This window comes from Gossypium hirsutum, chromosome A03 (genome assembly GCF_007990345.1).
Source record: "Gossypium hirsutum isolate 1008001.06 chromosome A03, Gossypium_hirsutum_v2.1, whole genome shotgun sequence".
Taxonomy (NCBI): Eukaryota; Viridiplantae; Streptophyta; class Magnoliopsida; order Malvales; family Malvaceae; genus Gossypium; species Gossypium hirsutum.
The window spans coordinates 61,344,072-61,367,112 of NC_053426.1; positions in this window are offsets into that span (position 1 = coordinate 61,344,072).

Below are 23,041 nucleotides of genomic sequence, written 5' to 3' on the forward strand. Positions count from 1 at the left end.
AATTAAACTAAGAGTTCTATTTTAAGTCCTATTACATATGCTATAAATACCACCTTATACCTCCCATCCATGCATCAACCAAAAACCAAGACACCTTGTGCTGCAACACCCCTAGCTCCAGCAGCATCACGATGCGTGATCTAATCAGCATCTAGCTCCCACTTGTGCGCCTGCTGCTTCAGTCCAGCAGTTGCCCAGGTCACATTCTGCTGCTCTAGCGCCCCACTTGCATGCCCTTGCTGCTGCTGCCCAGGCCACGTCCCAGCTTCCGCACAAGCTCTAAGCCTGCTCGACGAAGTGTCGCGCGCTTCTTGCTGCACACCCTTGTGTGCTGCTATTTGTTCTCTAGCCTTGTGCGGCACCCTCTTTGCACACCAAGCCTTAAGCCAAAATTCTTCAACCCTCCTCCTTTTAATTTGCCATCTTTTTCTTGCATTAATTTTCTTCAAGTTCTTATATTTTTGAAAACAGGTCAATTATGCCTCGCAAGAGAACTCGCGCCTCTGATCAAATTGACAAAACACAAAGCAAGTTCCATTGTGCTGAAGCTAAAGAGAGATACGAAAGTACCTACAAAAATCAACAGATGCGTCCTGAGAAAGGTTTCACACTGAAGGAGAGCAACTACAGAGACTTCATGGCCCGTATTCGTCAAATTGCTGAAGCTCTCAATTGGGAACTATTTTGTGAAAAGATACCTAGTGTGGATGAGGAGCTAGTTCGTGAGTTTTACGCGAATTTAACTTTAAGCGAGATGAGAGAAGTCCCTACTCGCGGAATCAAGGTACCTATAAATTCAAATGCTATTAATGAGTTCTTTGAATTGCCTGATTTCGAGAACGACGAGTATTCATCTTTGATGAGCAATATCAAACCGGAACTTCTGCAAGAAATTCTCGAGGAGCTTACAGTTGAAGGTTCCAGTTGGACTGTGTCGAAACAAGGAACCCACACATGTCGAAGAGAATACTTAAACCTATTGCAAAGGTATGGTTTTATTTCATCCATTTCAGCCTTCTGCCTAGCTCACATGGGACTACAATTTTATTGGAACGAATGGTCTTACTATACTCAATCTTAACAGGTAAGACCATTGATGTGGGAAAGATCATCCTAAAAGAAATTCAAAACTGTGCCGCTAGACATTCTAGCCCTGCTTACTTCCCCTTTACAATAACTATTCTATACTTGAAAGTAGAAATTCTTGCTAATGTCAAGAAGACAGGGTACACCCAAGGCACAATTACAGATTGGGACCTCTACCGAGTAGCCGAAAACTCAGTTCTACAACAACGAGTTGAAGAAAGTGAAGAGCCTGAGGAAGCTGATGAAGAAGAAGATCCCACGATGCAATCATTTGAAGTCCCTGATAAGGTGGACCCAGTAGAGCTAAAAGATGAATCGGATGCTGGAACTTCAATGTTTCGAGCTAAATCGTCGAGCCCAGACCTTCGAGATGAACTATCAAAACTGATGGACTTAATGCAACATATGCAATGGCAGCAACAAGCCTATTGGAGATACTCAAAAATAAGAGATGACTCGATGAGAAGTGCTTTTAAGAAAATATACAATGACCCATTTATTTTTGTGCCTGAATTTCTAGATTTCATATTCGAGCCATGGACTCCACTCTCGAAAAAGGATCGAAGCGATTCATGCAAAGGCAATAGTCATGGAGCAAAAGATGAGTCAAATACGGAAGGGTCTGTAAATAAATAAAGGGAGGATCTTGACTTTATTTTATCTCTGTTCTTAGGTCATTTTAGGATTAAGTTTAATTAGGAATTTATTTCTATTTTTTGAATAATAAAACAAGATAGGAAAATCACTAATAAAATGTTAGCAAGTCACAAAACTTAAAGTGTGGCAATAGATATATACATGTCTAGGAATGGATTTAGAAAGAGCTTGGTACTTAAGCAGTCAAATTGACTCACCTTCTCTTTTTCTAAAGTCCTACCTGGTGTATAGTATCTATTCACTTTAAACAATGAGGACATTGTTCATTTTAAGTTGGGGGGACCAGGAAATTAAATTATTTCCACTCAGGATAAAATTTTTCTTTTAATTATGATTAGGATATATTTTGTTTAGCAATTTGAATTCTGTTAAGTATGCTCAATTTAAGTATGAATAAAGTTCTATTATTTCAATAAATTATTATGTTAGCTTAATAATGACATGAATGTGTTTTTAAAAAAAGTATGCAAATTCGTACCATAAAATTTTTAGTTCTTTACGAAAGTTAGGTATGCATGAAAGGTTAAGTCTTTAGAATTGACTTAGTAAGTTTCTTGAGGTGAAATCCTAGGGAGCATGAAACGTTGGAAATGATTTAGGCAACTATTGTTTGGACCGTTTGAGCCTTTCAAGCCCACCATGGTATATTTTATCCATTGAAACCCAACATTGAGACTATATGGCCTGATTTTATTTCGACCCTTATAATAATTAGCCATTACTTTTCGCTTAATAATCTTAAAATTGTCCCAAACACTAGACTCGGTAATATTCTAGATGTTGTTCGAAAATAAGTTTGGAGGAGTTGAAAAGAAATATCAAATGCTCAAACAAAAAAGAAAAAAAATTGTATGCAGAAAGCAAGTGCTCAATAATTAAAAAAAAAGCACATATATTTGAAAAAGAGCATGTGAAAGTTGGTGATTGAAGGTTCGATTTACACTGAGTTTAGGGTTTCTAGCCAAAATTTATCTATCTTTTTACCTACCCCTAAGCCTAGCCACGTTACAACCTTGTTAAAGACTTATTGATTCGAAGTTCCAACGTTACCTACATTAGTGGAGAGAAATTGCTTTGTTCAACATATGAAGACATAGGTTAAGCTTAATGATTGCGACTTGATCTTGAATAAAGGATTAAAAAATTGAATTGGTAGGAATCAGCATGTCTTTATTAGGAAACATTTAGTCTAATTTTTCTATTGTAATAATTGTTGAGATTAATTTCAATAATATGAACACTTGAGTAGCAAAATGATCAAATTTCTTATTCTTTGAGCATAAGTATATCAAATTCATAATTTCGAGAAAACTGTTGTTCTGATGAAGGTTTTCAAAGTGTTTTCGAGAAATTCTTTTCAAAATTTGTGCATTACTCAGGACAAGCAATGAATTAAGTTTGGGGGTGTGAAAACACAAAAATTTATATACTTTTTCATACCCTTTTTAACTTAAAACTAGACTATTCCGGTTAAATTCTTGTCGAAATATAATTAAATATTATAAAATAGTTAAATTATGTTAAAAATATGAACATTATTAATTTTAATTAATTTTATAGTTAATTTTGATTAATTGGTTATTTTTGACAGAATTACACAATTGGAGAAAAAGGCCCGGTGAACACTGCGAGAAAAACAAAATCGAGAGTAATTTGAAGTATCGAGGCCAATTAATTTCCAGCCCAAGACGGCCCAAAAATGTGTATCAATTCATAATTAAATTAATTTTAATTTATTTCCTATTTAATTTAGGTTAAATGAATTAATTTCAATTAATTATGAAGAAAGGGCCTAGTGAACCGCACTGGTTGAACCGAATGGAGTGAGCCGAACCAGCCACTAATTGGGCTGACCAGAACTGTCCATTGGCTGAACCAAATCAGAAAATTAACTGATAAAATATTCTTGCAAAAAGGCCCTTGGAAAACCTCCAAATTATGTTCAAACCCCACCTTCATTTTAGGCTTTGTAGATTTGCCCTAGTCTATTTTTAGCAAGGTTGAAAGCTTCAACCTTGCCATGTGTGTGGCTGGCCATGGGAGGGCTCTCTTCGCTGCTGAATTTGCTATTTTTAGCAGCCTTCTTTGGCTATAAAAGCCACCCTATGCTTCCCATTTCAAGGCATCCCTCAACATCCCTCATTCCATAACATTCTCTCATCCTCTCTTCACTTCTCTCAAAGTTTCCTCTCCATTTTTCCATCCCATTTTCCCCTCCTCTTGTGCTGATTTCCTCTCTTGAGAAAGAGGTGTTCTTAAGCCATATTGGGCAGCAATCAAGGATCTATAGAAGCCTTGCTCGGCGAAGACAACGGAGACTAAGAACAGAGCAACAGTCAAGCTGCTGAGAAACACTGGATTTGCTTTCTGTTCCCTTTCTTTTTAATTTCTGTTGTTTTTATGATGAACATATCTATGAAAAATATTGTTGTTGAGATGGTTATTTTAATCAATTTAGCTTGAATTTAATTTGTGTTGGGTTGATTATATTTTTCCTACTTGAATTATTAAATTAGTGTTTATGCTATTATAGGCCTCAGTGAAATGCTTCATTAAGTAAAATCATGCTTAGGTTATCTGGCATTATAATTGTTTAGATAAATAAAGAATTAATTGTTTAAACGGATTGAAATTGCAATTAATGGACTCAGTAATTAATCAGTGCATGTTTAATTCTTCTAAGGTAACTGAAAATTAAATCAGCATTGTATTTGGCGATACATATGCCTTGCATAACTTGCAAGATTGTTGTGATTAAATTGTTTCAAGGTATGGCTACTTTGTTACTTCACATGATCTTTTACATGTTTCTTAAGTTGAATTAATCGGTTGAATCGACATAGGAATATGTGAGAGATAATTTAATTCAATAAGTATGTATTTACGATAGCATGTTTACTTTATTAAATCTGTTTAGTCGGTTAAATTGGCATAGGGATATGTTCAAGAGATAAATGGAATTCTTTTAATTAGTAAATATGTTCATAAGTTAGCAAATTACTGGGTTTCCGTGAATTTACTAATAATAGCATAAGCACGAATTTAATATTTCTAAGTTAAAAAGGTATAATTAATCCAACACAACTATATCATCTTGATTAAATCTTAATTGAAATCGTGCACTAGAACTCCTTTATTTTATTTAAATTGTTTACTTAGTTTTAAAATCTTAGTTTATAAATCACTTTTTTCAAACCAAAATTATTTTTACCTCACCAAAGTGTTTTAATTAATTTCATGAATATTGCTTTTTGTAGTCCCTGTGGGTACGATAACTTGACATTTACTTGTCACTTTATTACTTATTATGATTGTGTACACTTGCACATTTCCACCATTCCAGAGGCCCATACAGACCATCAAGTCCAAAAATGGCCTAAGCCCGTGAATTCACTCACAGTAGCCTCTTCTGTCAAACGCCCATGTTTTAAGCGTTCAGATCACCAAACGAGTGAGCACACACTCGTGTAGCGTGAATAGACCTATCTTCCAACTTTTGCCTATTATTAGTTATTGTAATGTGACTACACACCTAATTACGAAAATGCCACAAGACCACGAGTACTCCCAACCTAATTCAAAAAAAGCTTTGGTTAGTTGTCTAATAACTTAATTGAAGCAAGCATTAATCAAGCCCCTAATTACATTGCAAGAGTCTAATCCTTATGCGTCAGGGATTACCTCTATACCAACCGGGCCTTATCAGCCATCAAAAAAAGAATAGTTTGAACTCGATGAAAGGTCACTTACTAAAATCACAGAATCCAGATTGGGTGGAAGAACAATCAGCTCTCACCCACACACAAGTCAAAAGTACAGACAGCATGTTAGAGGTGCCCCCTAGCAGTGTTAGGAAAAGAAAAGCAGTTGTCAGACAAAGGTTCACATTGATAGAGAAAAACCAGAGGTAGTCATGTGCTTACCTATTAAACAACAATCACTTGCAAAAGCCAAAAATAGAATGGGGAGAGACGTATGCAATCACGGTTGAAGTATTAAAATGAAAGAATGACAAGAGGAGAGGGGAAGAATAAGGTATTCGGCAATTGAACAAAAGGGAAAGAAAAGAAAAGGAATATGCTAAACACGAAGTGAGTCTAAAGAGGGAAAAAAAGTGTAATTGGCCAAGAGAGGGGATCGATTAGGGAAAGAGATGAAGGAGAAGGGCTAATGAGAACTTCCCCAAAACCGAACACAAAAGCAATTGGGAGAATACCAAGAAGGAGAGAGTATTCGGCAAAAGAAAGAACAACCACTTCAAAAATACCAAATGGTCAATCACCAATTTCGACAACTCTACAACAAGGAATGAAACAAACCCAAAAGCTTAGTCAAAAGCCAGAAGTAAGAGAGAAAAGAAGAAAATATAACACAATACACTCCAATCGAAATAACACTCAACCCCTCCCAAAGTCAAATTCCTCTAGTGCCTAAAGTCCCAATTAAGTGGAACACTCCCTCTCCCTACAACTCCCCATGATTTCCTCCCCAAATCTCTCCACATTCATTCAAACTGAACACTCCTCTATCCACCTCCCAAATCTCCTCATAAAATCCCTCCAGCCTTCCCACTACTTAGACTTTCAATGTAACACAAACTCTAGTTGTACGGCTCAGCAAAATATTAATCCTTTTGAACATACAAGGATTTGAACTCAGGTCTCTTAGCAGAAGTAACATTCTACTATCCCTTGAACCAGTAAAATTTTTATGACTTGACTTCTCCACAATTATTTAAGAACCCACTATCTAGTAGCTTTATTCAATTAAAACAAAATTTTGCTAAGGCCAAAGCTTGAACCTAAGACTTCTCCAACGCATCTCAGGACACCCAACCACTGAAGCAGGCATGTAGATGTGATACACAACACACAAAAAAATACTTAATTTTTTAGGGCGTTAAACTCTACACCCTAAAAGAAAATTTCTGCCTCAAAATTTACCTAGTCAAAATAGATGAGGGTATTGTTGTCGCATCGCCTCCTCGGGTTCCCACGTAGCTTCCTCAAAACTATGATTACGCCATAGTACCTTAACCAGTTGAACCGACTTCCTCCTCAGAACCTTCACGTCACGGTCTAAAATTTGAATCGGCTCTTCCTCAAAGGTCAAATCTGGCCTAACATCAATCTCCCCAGTTGAAATGATGTGAGCAGGATCAGAATAATATCACCTCAACATAGAGGCGTGGAACACATCATGAATTCGGTCCAACTCTGAAGGTAACTCAAGTTGATAGGCAACCGGTCCCACATGCTTCAATATACGGTAACGCCTAATGAACCTAGGGCTTACTTGCCCTTCCGACCAAACCTCAGTACCTTCTTCCATGGAGAGACCTTGAGAAACACTAAGTCCCCCACAGAATACTCAATTTCCTTATGCTTCAAATCAGCGTACGACTTCTGTCTGTCTGATGCTGCCTTCAGTCAATCCCAAATTAGTTTAACCTTATCCTCAGTATCAAAAACCAATTCAGGACCTAGAACTCGCCGCTTACCCAACTCAGCCCAATAGGAAGGAGTACGACACCTAAGACCATATAATGCCTCGTAAGGAGTCATCTGTATGCTAGACTGGTAGCTATTGTTGTATGCAAACTCTACCAATGGCAAGTAATCCTCCCAATTGCCCCAAAAGTTAATCACACAACTCCATAACATGTCCTCCAATATCTGAATCACCCTCTCCGACTGTTAGTCTGTATGAGGATGGAACGCAGTACTGAAGTCCAACCTTGTACCCAGTGCCTCGTGCAACTTCTTCCAAAACTGAGACGTGAAGCAAGGTTCTCTATTAGATATTATAGACACTAGTACCCTATACAACTTAGCCAGTTTCTACAGTGAGTAATCAGTATGAACCGATATGAAATAGGCAGATTTGGTCAATCGATCCATGAAAACCCATACCAAATCTTTCTTTGAAGGTGTTAGGGGTAGCCCACTAACAAATTCCATAGTCACTCTCTCCCACTTCCACAATGGAATCTTAACTGGCTGAAGCAACCCTAAAGGCAACTAATGCTCCGCCTTAACCTATTGACAAGTTAGGCATTTACCCACAAAATTAGTAACTTCACACTTAAGGCCTGGCCACCAATATAACTCCTGAAGGTCCAGGTACATCTTATTTCTGGTAGGATGCATAGCTGAAGGACTACTATGTGCCTCCTGCAGTATCGGTTGCCTCAAATCAGTATCCTTCGGTACACAGACTCTCCGACGGAAACAAAGTACCCCTTCACTATTCAGTCTGAAATCTAAATTTTCCTCACTTTCTATCTGTCGAGATTGAGGGCCCAAGGACTCATCCTTCAACTGTTTACCCTTAATCTGTTCAGTCCATGTCGGTTTAACATGAAGTTCAGCTAAAAGAATACCATCATCGAACAAGCTGAGATCAGTCACAGCCCTACGGCTCAGTGCATCGGCTACTATATTAGCTTTACCAGGATGGTACTCAATCGAATAGTCATAATCCTTAAGCAGCTCAATCCATCTATGCTGCCTAAGATTTAACTCCTTATGAGTGAGGAGATATTTAAGGCTCTTGATTTAACTCATTCTGAGTGAGGAGATATTTAAGGCTCTTGTGATCTGTGTAAATAATACACTTCTCACCGTACAAGTAATGCCTCCAAATTTTTAGTGTGAACGCCACCGCAGCCAACTCCAAGTCATGAGTGTGACAGCCCAAAATTAACCCTAGTCGGGAAGTGGTTTCGGGACCGCTAAACCGAGTCACCGAAAGGTTTAAATGTGATGTTTATTGTCTAGAATATGTAATCAGGAATGTGTGAAAATTTCAAGCTTTGATTTAGTCGATTGCATGTGAATTTAGTCAATAGGACTTATATGAGAAAATTTTAAAATGTGATAGGTCAATGCATGAGGACCTATTAGTGCATGTGGAAGAAAAAGGGGACTTGCATGTCAAATTCCCCCTCCCTAATATGTAGTGGCCGGCCATGCTATGGGTGGAAACATGTTGGGAACATGTTGGCCTAGTGAGGTATGTAGGATAAAATATAATAAGAAGTATGGGGAAATAAAGAAATGGAAAAAGGAAAGGATGGGTGGTAATTGTTTCTTTCCTCCCCTTTTGCCGTGAAAGTAAGAAGGAAAAACAAAAAAAAAAGTGTCCATCTTTCTTCATTTCCCCTTGGCCGAATGTTCTAAAGAAGAAAGAAAAAAAAAATGTTCATCTTTTATCATCCTTGGCCGAAAATGCTAAGAAGAAGGGGGAAGGGGAAGTAAGACATTCGGCCACTCCTTCTAGTCTTGAATAAGGTATGTAATGCATGGTAGCTTTTGGAAATTGTTGAATGTATTAAGCTAGTTACTAAGTCCCTTACTTAGCCCATGTTCAAATCTTGAATATTGTTGGTAACATGAGCAATCGGTCATATTAAGTCACTATTAAGGTAAGGAAGTATGTACTAGCTTTTGAAATTTTAGTTGATATTGAGTGAGTTACCAAGTGATTTTTGTAAACCATGTTGAAATTTCGATTTTGGGGGTGAGTATGGTTTTCGGCTATAAAAGATTAATAAGGGTGATGATTGTGTTTCATGCTAAACTTAAATGAATAATGGTAGTTGCTCACATCTTGATATCTATGAGTTTCTTTCTTGGTTCTACCATAGACCCCCGAAGTATATGTTTATCGGGTGTTGTTGGAGGTTTATGATAGAAGCTAATGAGTGAGAGTTTGATAGGTACCATGAGGTTAAACTTCATGAGATTGTAAGCTGGTAAGTTGGATGATGAAATTCATGCTTTGTGAAGGTAAAAGGAGTAGAAGGAGCATTCGGCCATGAAGAAAAAAAATAGAGCAAAGGGGGAAATTTATGATGAATTAAGTGTTAAATGGAATGAAAATGATGTTATATGGGGGTATGTATATTCGGCCATATGAGTGAATACATAGATGATGTTAAATTTGGTTATGTATAATGGGCCATATAGAGTACACATGGTGATATTAACCTTAATTCTTTATAATTGATCAAGTGGATGATGTTGGTTTATATGGTCGAATTTGAATTATGAATATGTACCTTGAAATAGAATGTTGCTGTATGCTTCTTTTGATATGAAACTATTAATGTTACGGGATATAAATAACTAGCAAGGTAATTAAACTAGTTGATTTATTTATTTAAGCTCAAGAACCTAAAGGAGAGGCGTCCAACAAGGGGAAATCGAAGGTCATCGAGTAGCCGACTCGGAATTATTTTACCCAACATAAAGTAAGTCATTAAGCATGTAGTTGGTATTATTTCAAATGGTCATAATGTGTATGTATTGATGCTGATTGGAATGAATAAATATACATATATATATATGCATGTACGTATGTGATGATGAAATTGTTGAATGAAAGAAAAGAGGTAAGATGTACTGAGTTGTTGATCTCGGCACTAAACGTACGGGATGACCATTTATGACCATGAGATTGGCGCTAAGTGCGCGGGATTAAATTGTACAGCACTAAGGGTGCGATTCGACTATGTTGCACTAAGTGTGCGAAATGAATATGATGCACTAAGTGTGCGAATTGACCATGCCGCACTAAGTGTGCGAGTTTGACTATGTGGCACTAAGTGTGCGATTTGATTACGTAGCACTAAGTGTGCGAGTTGATTATATAGCACTGAGTGTGCGGGCTCAATAAACATTCGTGAATCATTATGGACACTATGTGTACGACATTATTGAGTCGATCGCGGACAGCGGATCGGGTAAGTGTCTTGAGTACGTGGCTAATAGGTGCTATGCTTATACTTGGTGTTGAGCTCGGTAAGTTCGAACCTATGTGACAAATATACTTGAAGTCACGTACATAAAATTTATCGTAGGATGGGTGAAAGGCCGTTTAGTCGTTTGATTGTAACGAAAATAAATTGATTTATGAAAATGCTTCAATGTCCTATTGATGAGTATATGGAACGTGAATGCATGAATTGATATGAAATTGAATCGATAGGTTGGAGGAACTATGGTATGGTTCGGAATGGATGGAGTAATTAGCCTCGTTCCATTTTGTTTTCTCTTGTGATAATGTTATTGATGGATGGTAGTGCATAGTTATGACTTACTGAGTTATAAACTCACTCGGTGTTTCCTTGTCACCCATTATAGGTTGCTTGGACTCATCTATTTTTGCGGGGTCAGGCCGTCATCGAAGTCATCACACCGGATAGCAAGTTTTGGTACTTTCTTCTTAGTTGGCTTAGAAGAACATTGTGGCATGTATAAGCTAGTACGTTGTGTTTGAATTATGGCATGTAAACTTTAAGCCATGCGAAAATGGCACGAATGTTCGATTGAGTTGGATCAAGGGTAGGCATGAAATGGACCTAGTTACTTTCGTAACAGATGCTGGCAGCAGCAGTGTCATGAGATTGAAAAATCACTAAAAATAGTAGGAGTGGAATTAATTGATGAATAAATTATGTAATCGAAGCTCGATGAGTCTGTTTTCATGAGGAAGTAACGAAAAGATCATATGGGCAGTATATTAAGAGATAATCAGATTTTTGTCGGACAGGGCCAGAACGGTTTCTGGATTCCCTGCTCCGACTTTGGAAATTCATTATAAATTAACCAGAGATAATTAGGGGTCGTACCATATATGTACAGATTGCTCTCTGAGTCTAGTTTTCATAGAAACAAACGGCATCAGTATTGAAGCCCCGTGCAGGGAGATATCCAAGTCGTAATGGGCAAAGGTCAGTGTAGTCGACCCCTGCAACTTGGGAGACTTTGACTAATAAACTGTACTAATTGGCCCGACCAAAAATTCTGGAAAAAAATACATAGATGGGCACATGAGTCTAGTTTCTGGGAAAAATTACGAAACTGATTTTCGAGTTACGAAACTCAAGATATGATTTTTAAAACGACTAGTACACAGATTGGGCAGTGTCTGGAAAATAAATTTTGTAAGGGGTTAAAGTCAGTTAACACCTCGTGTTCGACTCTGGTGTCGGTTTCGGGTTCGGGGTGTTACATTTTATTGGTATCAGAGCTATGGTTTAGTCGGTTCTAGGACTACCATAGCGCGTATGAGTCTAGCTATACATGCCGAATGTTAATGTTTAAATGTGTGATGACTTCCGACGGTTGAAATGTTTTTGTTTTGATTAGTAAATGGATCCCGGTGTAGAAAGAACCCTAGCGGATGACGTTGAGAGCGTAGCGGCTGCTCCTGCACAAGGGACGCCGCCTGTTGAACTTCAGTCATCTGCGAATAATCAAGGTGAGGGGGCTAAACAAGCCTTCTTTACCATGATGAATGAGTGGGTCGCGCAATATGCCCGAACCAACCCGGCTGTCCAACAATTCCCAAATTTGAATAATCCACCCCCGGAGCCAGTAATGCCATCAGTTACTGATCCTGTGAGGCTGAGTAAGCCACCTGTAGACTTGATTAGGAAGCGCAGGGCTGAGGAGTTCAGGGCCATAGTTACTGATGATGCTGAAAGGGCCGAGTTCTGGCTTGATAACGCCATTCGGGTGTTTGATGAACTGTCATGCACACCCGATGAATGTCTAAAGTGTGCTATATCCTTGTTGCGGGACTCAGCCTACTATTGGTGGAGGACCTTGATTTCCATAGTCCCGAACGAGCGAGTAACTTGGGACTTCTTTCAAACGGAATTCCGAAAGAAATTTATTAGCCAACGGTTCATTGATCAGAAGCGAAGGAGTTCTTGGAACTCAAGCAAGGCCGTATGACTGTATCTGAATACGAACATGAATTCGTAAGACTCAATAGGTATGCCCGGGAGTGTGTAGCTGATGAGGTTGCTATGTGCAAAAGATTCGAGGAAGGATTGAATGAAGATTTAAAGCTACTAATGGGTATTTTGGAAATAAAAGAATTCGTAACACTAGTCGAACGAGCCTGCAAGGCGGAAGAACTTGGAAAGGAGAAGAGGAAGGCTGAATTTGAAGCTAGAGATTATCGTAAAAGATCGACGGGTAAAGCTCCGTTCTCAGCTGTAAAGAAGTTCAGGGAGGACATTAATAAGTCGAGGGCGACTGCGGGAATTTCCATCAGGGCAAGACCATCGATGGGCTCCCGAGCTACTTCGGTAGCTAGTGTGGGCAATAATCGTCACGAGAAACCTGAATGTCCCCAATGTGGAAGACGACACCTAGGTGAATGTTGGGGCAAGTCTACTAGCAGGGCCTGTTACGGATGCGGTTCGAAGGACCACCTCATTAGAGATTGCACGGAGCTGGATGAGAAGAATAAGATTCAAGGTGCAAGACCTAGTGGAGTGACATCTAGAGGTAGACCACCGAGAATTTTAGGAGGCAGGGGTGGTAGTCAGAGGGGGGCTTCTGATACGGCCGATCGAGCCGAGAACCGTACTCCTGCTAGAGCATATGCCATTCGCGCACGAGAGGAGGCATCCTCCCCCGACGTCATCACTGGTACCTTCACTCTCTTTGATACTAATGTGATTGCATTGATTGACCCTGGTTCTACTCATTCATATGTATGCGAAACCTTAGCAACCAGTAAGACTCTACCTGTTGAGTCTACTGAGTTCGTAATTCGAGTATCAAACCCTTTGGGTCAATGCGTACTTGTTGATAAAGTGTGTAAGAGATGCCCTCTAATAATCCGAGAATCCTGTTTTTCGGCCGATTTGATGCTTTTTCCGTTCGACGAGTTTGATGTTATTCTTGGTTTGGATTGGTTAACCGCGCATGATGCGGTTGTGAATTGCAAAAGCAAGACTATCGATTTGAGGTGCGCAAATAACGAAATAATCTGAGTTGAGTCTGCGGACTTAAGGGGGGTTGCCAGCTGTAATATCAGCAATGTTGGCCCAGAAATATGTAAGGAAAGGGTGCGAAGCATACCTCGCGTATGTACTTGATGACAAGGAGTTAGAAAAGAAACCCGAATCGGTGCCGGTGGTCTGTGAATACCCGGATGTTTTTCCTGAAGAGTTACCGGGTTTGCCACCTGTTCGGGAGGTAGAGTTTGGTATTGAGCTTGTACCTGGAACTACGCCTATTTCGATCGCTCCGTATTGTATGGCACTAACCGAGTTAAAAGAGTTGAAAGCTCAGTTGCAAGAACTGACGGATAGAGGTTTCGCTCGACCGAGTTTCTCACCTTGGGGTGCACCAGTATTGTTCGTGAAAAAGAAGGACGGAACCATGAGGTTGTGCATTGATTATCGTCAACTGAATAAAGTGACGATAAAGAATAAGTATCCGTTACCGCGTATTGATGATCTGTTCGATCAATTAAAGGGAGCATCGGTGTTTTCAAAGATAGATTTGAGATCGGGTTATTATCAGTTGCGGATTCGAGATTCGGACGTACCCAAAACTGCTTTCAGAACGAGGTACGGTCACTACGAGTTCTTAGTGATGCCGTTCGGGCTCACTAATACCCCTGCGGTGTTTATGGATTTGATGAATCGGATCTTCAGGCCGTATGTGGATCGGTTCGTAGTTGTGTTTATTGATGACATCTTGGTCTATTCAAGAGATGAGACCGAACATGCTGAGCATCTGAGGCAAGTGTTGCAAATTTTGTGGGATAAGCAGTTATATGCTAAGTTCAGTAAGTGTGAGTTCTGGTTAAGAGAGGTTAGCTTCTTGGGTCATGTGGTATCCGCATCGGGTATTCGAGTTGACCCGAGCAAAATTTCAGCCATACTTAACTAGAAGCCTCCGAGAAATGTTACCGAAGTCCGGAGCTTTCTAGGACTCGCCGGTTATTACCGACGATTTGTCAAAGGTTTCTCGATGATGGCCACACCAATGACGAAGTTACTTCAAAAGGATGTTAAGTTCGAATGGACGGAGAAATGTTAGAAAAGCTTCGATCAACTGAAAACTCATTTGACTGAAGCTCCAATTTTGGTGCAACCCGAATCGGGTAAAGAGTTTGTCATTTATAGTGACGCATCCCTACTTGGGTTGGGTTGCGTATTGATGCAAGAAGGTCGAGTTGTGGCCTATGCGTCGAGACAATTGAAGCCACACGAGAGAAATTATCCGACCCATGATCTCGAACTAGCCGCCATTGTGTTTGCATTGAAAATATGGCGACATTATTTGTTTGGTGAGAAGTGCCATGTGTTTTCGGATCACAAAAGTCTCAAATATTTGATGACTCAACGAGACTTGAATCTGCGACAAAGACGTTGGCTTGAGTTGTTGAAAGATTACGAGCTTGTCATTGGTTACCACCCGGGAAAGGCTAATGTGGTTGCGGACGCCTTAAGCCGGAAATCACTGTTTGCTTTGCGAGCTATGAATGTACACTTGTCTGTTCTACCTGACAATGTGTTAGTAGCTGAATTAAAAGCCAAACCATTATTGACTCATCAAATTCGTGAAGCTCAAAAAGTCGATGATGAATTGGTTGCAAAACGAGCTGAGTGTGTTCCGAACAAGGAATCGGAGTTTCAGATTGATGATGATGGTTGTTAGAGGTTTAGAAGTCGTTTGTGCGTTCCAAGGAATTCGGAACTCATTCCGATGATCCTGAACGAAGCCCATTGTAGCCGAATGTCAATTCACCCGGGGAGCACGAAAATGTACAACGACTTGAAACGTCGGTTTTGGTGGCATGGTATGAAGCGAGACATCTCCGACTTTGTTTTGAGATGTTTAATATGTCAACAGGTGAAAGCGGAACATCAAGTGCCTTCAGGATTACTTCAGCCGATCATGATACCCGAGTGGAAATGGGACCGAGTCACAATGGACTTTGTGTCCGGACTGCCATTGTCCGCAAGTAAGAAGGATGCGATTTGGGTTGTTGTTGATAGGCTGACTAAGTCGGCTCACTTTATCCCCGTGCGTACGGATCTTTCATTGGATAAACTAGCCGAATTGTATGTCTCTCAGATTGTGAGATTACATGGAGTACCTATTTCTATCGTGTCGGATAGAGATCCGAGGTTCACCTCACGATTTTGGAAGAAATTGCAAGAAGCTTTGGGTACCAAGCTGCATTTTAGCACCGCTTTTCACCCCCAAACCGATGGTCAAACCGAGCGGATAATTCAGATACTTGAGGATATGTTGAGATGTTGCATCCTCGAGTTCAGTAGTTCATGGGAACGGTATTTACCTTTGATTGAATTCGCTTACAACAATAGTTTCCAATCAAGTATTAAGATGGCACCGTATGAGGCTTTGTACGGTCGTAAATACCGTACACCATTGTTTTGGACCGAGCTCGGTGAAAGTAAAATTTTCGGAGTCGATTTGATTAAAGATGCCGAACAGAAAGTAAGGGTAATCCGTGAAAGTCTAAAGGCAGCCACGGATCGTCAGAAATCGTATGCGGATTTGAAACGAAAAGACATTGAATATCAGGTGGGAGATAAAGTGTTTCTTAAAGTGTCACCTTGGAAAAAGGTACTCAGATTTGGCCGTAAAGGCAAGTTGAGCCCGAGATTCATTGGGTCGTACGAAATTTCTGATCGAGTGGGGCCGGTTGCATATAGATTGATTTTGCCCCCTGAACTTGAAAGGATACTCGATGTCTTTCATGTTTCGATGCTTCGACGCTATAGATCTGATCCTTCGCACATAATTAGTCCGTCGGAGGTTGAAATTTGAGCCGATATGAGTTATGAAGAAGAGCCGATGTGTATCCTAGCTCGTGAAGTGAAGGAGTTGCGGAACAAAAGGGGTTCCCTTAGTAAAGGTGTTATGGCTCAAACACGGGATCGAGGAAGCTACTTGGGAAACCGAGAGCTCGATGAAAGAACGATATCCAAACTTATTTACCGGTAAGATTTTCGAGGACGAAAATTTCTTAAGTGAGGGAGAGTTGTGACAGCCCAAAATTAACCCTAGTCGGGAAGTGGTTTCGGGACCGCTAAACCGAGTCACCGAAAGGTTTAAATGTGATGTTTATTGTCTAGAATATGTAATCAGGAATGTGTGAAAATTTCAAGCTTTGATTTAGTCGATTGCATGTGAATTTAGCCAATAGGACTTATATGAGAAAATTTTAAAATGTGATAGGTCAATGCATGAGGACCTATTAGTGCATGTGGAAGAAAAAGGGGACTTGCATGTCAAATTCCCCCTCCCTAATATGTAGTGGCCGGCCATGCTATGGGTGGAAACATGTTGGGAACATGTTGGCCTAGTGAGGTATGTAGGATAAAATATAATAAGAAGTATGGGGAAATAAAGAAATGGAAAAAGGAAAGGATGGGTGGTAATTGTTTCTTTCCTCCCCTTTTGCCGTGAAAGTAAGAAGGAAAAACAAAAAAAAAGTGTCCATCTTTCTTCATTTCCCCTTGGCCGAATGTTCTAAAGAAGAAAGAAAAAAATTTGTTCATCTTTTATCATCCTTGGCCGAAAATGCTAAGAAGAAGGGGGAAGGGGAAGTAAGACATTCGGCCACTCCTTCTAGTCTTGAATAAGGTATGTAATGCATGGTAGCTTTTGGAAATTGTTGAATGTATTAAGCTAGTTACTAAGTCCCTTACTTAGCCCATGTTCAAATCTTGAATATTGTTGGTAACATGAGCAATCGGTCATTTTAAGTCACTATTAAGGTAAGGAAGTATGTACTAGCTTTTGAAATTTTAGTTGATATTGAGTGAGTTACCAAGTGATTTTTGTAAACCATGTTGAAATTTCGATTTTGGGGGTGAGTATGGTTTTCGGCTATAAAAGATTAATAAGGGTGATGATTGTGTTTCATGCTAAACTTAAATGAATAATGGTAGTTGCTCACATCTTGATATCTATGAGTTTCTTTCTTGGTTCTACCATAGACCCCCAAAGTATATGTTTATCGGGTGTTGTTGGAGGTTTATGATAGAAGCTAATGAGTGAGAGTTTGATAGGTACCATGAGGTTAAACTTCATGAGATTGTAAGCTGGTAAGTTGGATGATGAAATTCATGCTTTGTGAAGGTAAAAGGAGTAGAAGGAGCATTCGGCCATGAAGAAAAAAAAGAGAGCAAAGGGGGAAATTTATGATGAATTAAGTGTTAAATGGAATGAAAATGATGTTATATGGGGGTATGTATATTCGGCCATATGAGTGAATACATAGATGATGTTAAATTTGGTTATGTATAATGGGCCATATAGAGTACACATGGTGATATTAACCTTAATTCTTTATAATTGATCAAGTGGATGATGTTGGTTTATATGGTCGAATTTGAATTATGAATATGTACCTTGAAATAGAATGTTGCCGTATGCTTCTTTTGATATGAAACTATTAATGTTACGGGATATAAATAACTAGCAAGGTAATTAAACTAGTTGATTTATTTATTTAAGCTCAAGAACCTAAAGGAGAGGCGTCCAACAAGGGGAAATCGAAGGTCATCGAGTAGCCGACTCGGAATTATTTTACCCAACATAAAGTAAGTCATTAAGCATGTAGTTGGTATTATTTCAAATGGTCATAATGTGTATGTATTGATGCTGATTGGAATGAATAAATATACATATATATATATGCATGTACGTATGTGATGATGAAATTGTTGAATGAAAGAAAAGAGGTAAGATGTACTGAGTTGTTGATCTCGGCACTAAACGTACGGGATGACCATTTATGACCATGAGATTGGCGCTAAGTGCGCGGGATTAAATTGTACAGCACTAAGGGTGCGATTCGACTATGTTGCACTAAGTGTGCGAAATGAATATGATGCACTAAGTGTGCGAATTGACCATGCGGCACTAAGTGTGCGAGTTTGACTATGTGGCACTAAGTGTGCGATTTGATTACGTAGCACTAAGTGTGCGAGTTGATTATATAGCACTGAGTGTGCGGGCTCAATAAACATTCGTGAATCATTATGGACACTATGTGTACGACATTATTGAGTCGATCGCGGACAGCGGATCGGGTAAGTGTCTTGAGTACGTGGCTAATAGGTGCTATGCTTATACTTGGTGTTGAGCTCGGTAAGTTCGAACCTATGTGACAAATATACTTGAAGTCACGTACATAAAATTTATCGTAGGATGGGTGAAAGGCCGTTTAGTCGTTTGATTGTAACGAAAATAAATTGATATATGAAAATGCTTCAATGTCCTATTGATGAGTATATGGAACGTGAATGCATGAATTGATATGAAATTGAATCGATAGGTTGGAGGAACTATGGTATGGTTCGGAATGGATGGAGTAATTAGCCTCGTTCCATTTTGTTTTCTCTTGTGATAATGTTATTGATGGATGGTAGTGCATAGCTTATGACTTACTGAGTTATAAACTCACTCGGTGTTTCCTTGTCACCCATTATAGGTTGCTTGGACTCATCTATTTTTGCGGGGTCAGGCCGTCATCAAAGTCATCACACCGGATAGCAAGTTTTGGTACTTTCTTCTTAGTTGGCTTAGAAGAACATTTTGGCATGTATAAGCTAGTACGTTGTGTTTGAATTATGGCATGTAAACTTTAAGCCATGCGAAAATGGCACGAATGTTCGATTGAGTTGGATCAAGGGTAGGCATGAAATGGACCTAGTTACTTTCGTAACAGATGCTGGCAGCAGCAGTGTCATGAGATTGAAAATTCACTAAAAATAGTAGGAGTGGAATTAATTGATGAATAAATTATGTAATCGAAGCTCGATGAGTCTGTTTTCATGAGGAAGTAACGAAAAGATCATATGGGCAGTATATTAAGAGATAATCAGATTTTTGTGGGACAGGGCCAGAACGGTTTCTGGATTCCCTGCTCCGACTTTGGAAATTCATTATAAATTAGCCAGAGATAATTAGGGGTCGTACCATATATGTACAGATTTCTCTCTGAGTCTAGTTTTCATAGAAACAAACGGCATCAGTATTGAAGCCCCGTGCAGGGAGATATCCAAGTCGTAATGGGCAAAGGTCAGTGTAGTCGACCCCTGCAACTTGGGAGACTTTGACTAATAAACTGTACTAATTGGCCCGACCAAAAATTCTGGAAAAAAATACATAGATGGGCACATGAGTCTAGTTTCTGGGAAAAATTATGAAACTGATTTTCGAGTTACGAAACTCAAGATATGATTTTTAAAACGACTAGTACACAGATTGGGCAGTGTCTGGAAAATAAATTTTGTAAGGGGTTAAAGTCAGTTAACACCTCGTGTTCGACTCCGGTGTCGGTTTCGGGTTCGGGGTGTTACAATGAGTCAGATAGTTCACCTCATGCGTCTTAAGCTGACGAGACGTATAAGGCACCACCTTACCTTCTTACTTCAACACACAACCCAAACCAACATGTGATGCATCACTGTAGACAGTAAACTCTTTCCTAGGTTCTGGCTAAATCAAGACATAGGCCTCAGCCAAAACTTTCTTCAGCTTCACAAAACTCTCTTGCTGCTTATCAGTCCAGTTAAACGGTACCCTTTTACATAGCAACTTATTCAGAGGTGCAGCAATCAACGAAAACCCCTCAAAAAATCGTCTATAATACCCTGCCAGACCCAAAAAAGTCAGAATCTTAGATACAGACCTAGGCTACCTTCAGTCCAGAACAACTTCAATTTTCCAAGGATCAACCCTAATCCCTTCAATAGATACCATGTGTCCTAGAACTGTTACCTCTCGTAACTGAAATTCGCACTTGCTAAACTTAGCATAGAGTTGTTTTTCCCTTAGAATTTGCAAAACCAGTCAGAGATGTGCATCATGTTCATCTTCAGTTCTCGAATACACCAGAATGTCACCTATAAACACCACTACGAACCGATCTAGATAGGGCTGGAACACTTGGTTCATCTGATCCATAAAAGCCATTGGTGCACTCATCAGTCTAAACAGCATCACTAGGAACTCATAATGACCATAACGAGTCTTAAACGCTGTCTTGTAAACATCAGTCTTTTTGACCCTCAGTTGATGATACCCAGAATGAAGATCTATCTTCGAGAAAACTGAAGCTCCTCAAATCTGATCAAATAGATCATCAATCCTCGGTAAAGGGTACTTATTGTTAACAGTCAATTTATTCAGTTGCCGGTAGGCGATGCACATATGCATGGATCCATCCTTCTTTTTTACAAATAATACCAGTGCCCACCACAAAGACACACTAGGGCGGATGAACCCTCGATCCAGTAACTCTTGAATCTATGGTTTAAGCTCCACAAGCTCCTTTGGTGCCATTCTATAAGGGGCGATAGACACCGGAGTTGTACCAGGGAAGAGCTCTATAACAAACTCAACTTTACGGTTAGGAGGTAACACAGGCAGTTTATCGAGAAAAACATTAGGAAAGTCCTTAACCGTTCTAATATCTTTAACAGAAGGAACATCAACATCGGAAACACTGATATAGGTTAGATACACCTCACATCCCTTATGAACCTATTTCTCAACCCTAAGTGCAGAAATCACATTTGACAAATAATCCCAATGCTCCCCCCAATCACAACTGCCTCATCACCATCTATAGTTTTTAGTATCACCCATTTAGCAGCGCAATCCAAATTCACTTGATGCTTAACCAGCCAATCCATGCCCAGTATTAAGTCGAATTCTCCAAAAGGAAGTTCCATTAAATCTGCTAAAAAGGTCATTCCTTGAACTTCAAAAGGTACATCATTAAACAGTTTATTCACTCTCACTAACTGCTCTAATGGAATCAACACAGTATCACTCGTAGTGTTTTCAACCATCACTCCCAAAGTCTCAGATACAATGCATGCTATATAAGAGTGTGTAGATCCAACATCAATCAATATAGTATAAGGTACATTTTGGATAAAGAACGTACCCATAATAACATATGGGGCGTCTCTGTTGGTATGACTAGCACCTCTGCCCGATTCTCCACGATAATGACCCAAACCATTTCCACCTCTAGCCTGACCACGGCCTCTCGGTGGCTGCTGAACACCTCTCGGTGGCTACTAAACACCTCTCGGTGGCTAAATAGTATCAATACCATTAGCTTGTATCTGACTGGGCCTCCGTGAACAATCTCTAATGCGATGCTCCAAAGATCCGCACCTCAAACATGCCACTATCCGTTTCCAACACTCGCCCTGATGGCGTCTCCCACAATCAGCACAAGGCTGCAACCCAAAAGCAGCAACAGGGACCCTGTAACACCCCTAAACCCGACCCAGATGTTATCGCCAAATCTGGCACGTCACATTGAAGTGTTTTAGCGAAAACCTTGCTTTCATTGAAAACCCTTCCTTAAAATGAGAAACCTTAATTAACTTATAAACACTCTCTTTCAATCGCGAAAACTTGTTTAAAACATATGATTTATGAAAGCCAGTCATTTTAAGAAATTAATTTGTGGAAAAGTAGTATAAAAACAGTTAAGGTTTAGGAATCCATGTTCAACTTTTAATAAATATAAGTCATAAAAATAATAGTTCTAATTTGGAACAATAACAAGAGGAAATGCCTTATTACAATCCAGTCTAAAATAACTTAATAAACAAGAAACTGTATATATATATAAAAAAACAAGTCCAAGTCATCTTGCTAGCTGGCCACCTCAAAGTCCTTCCCTCCGTCGAACCTCCTACTGGGCATTTCCTGAGAAAAATAAAAAAAGAGGGTGAGTTTTCAAAAAACCAGTGTGTATAACTGTCGACAAGTAATAAGCATTCATCAATCACCATAAAATCATACATACAATGCAATACAGTACAACCCACCCCAATAATCCAACCATTACACATCAAATCTGTCCCCAAATGCATATCATGTGGGGATATAAATATCGACCCACCCATCCGATACACATCAATGGTATCCCAGTTGCAGTACTACCTTCATTGCAACAAGCTGCTAATCAAATATTGGGCTTAATAGCCATCGGTGGATCTACGGTCATCAAGCAACCATGCGATCCTCATATAATTCCTCTATTCCATAATTCCCAACCCATATACAACTTAAACAAAATGTCATATGAATGTAGCAGAGATACATGTAACATTTGTAAATTTTACCTTCAACACATAGGGGTATTTTAGTCATTTCCACTCTTAGGGGCACTTCGGTAATTTTTCTTGTTATGGTTTGTTACTTACCTTGGCCCGTTAACAAGTCCCCATTGGCTAAAGTGAATAGATACTATGCACTAGGTAGGATTCCAGAGAATAGGAGGTGAGTCATTAAGATCGCTTAAATACCAAGCTCTCCCTAGATCCAATCCTAGACATGCATATAGCCATTGCCACACCTTAACCTTATGACTCGTCCACGGTCACAATTAATTAATTATTTAAGTTTTATGTCAATTAAACATTTATCACATACTAGGCCCAAAACCCCTTACAAAGCCCAAACAAGTC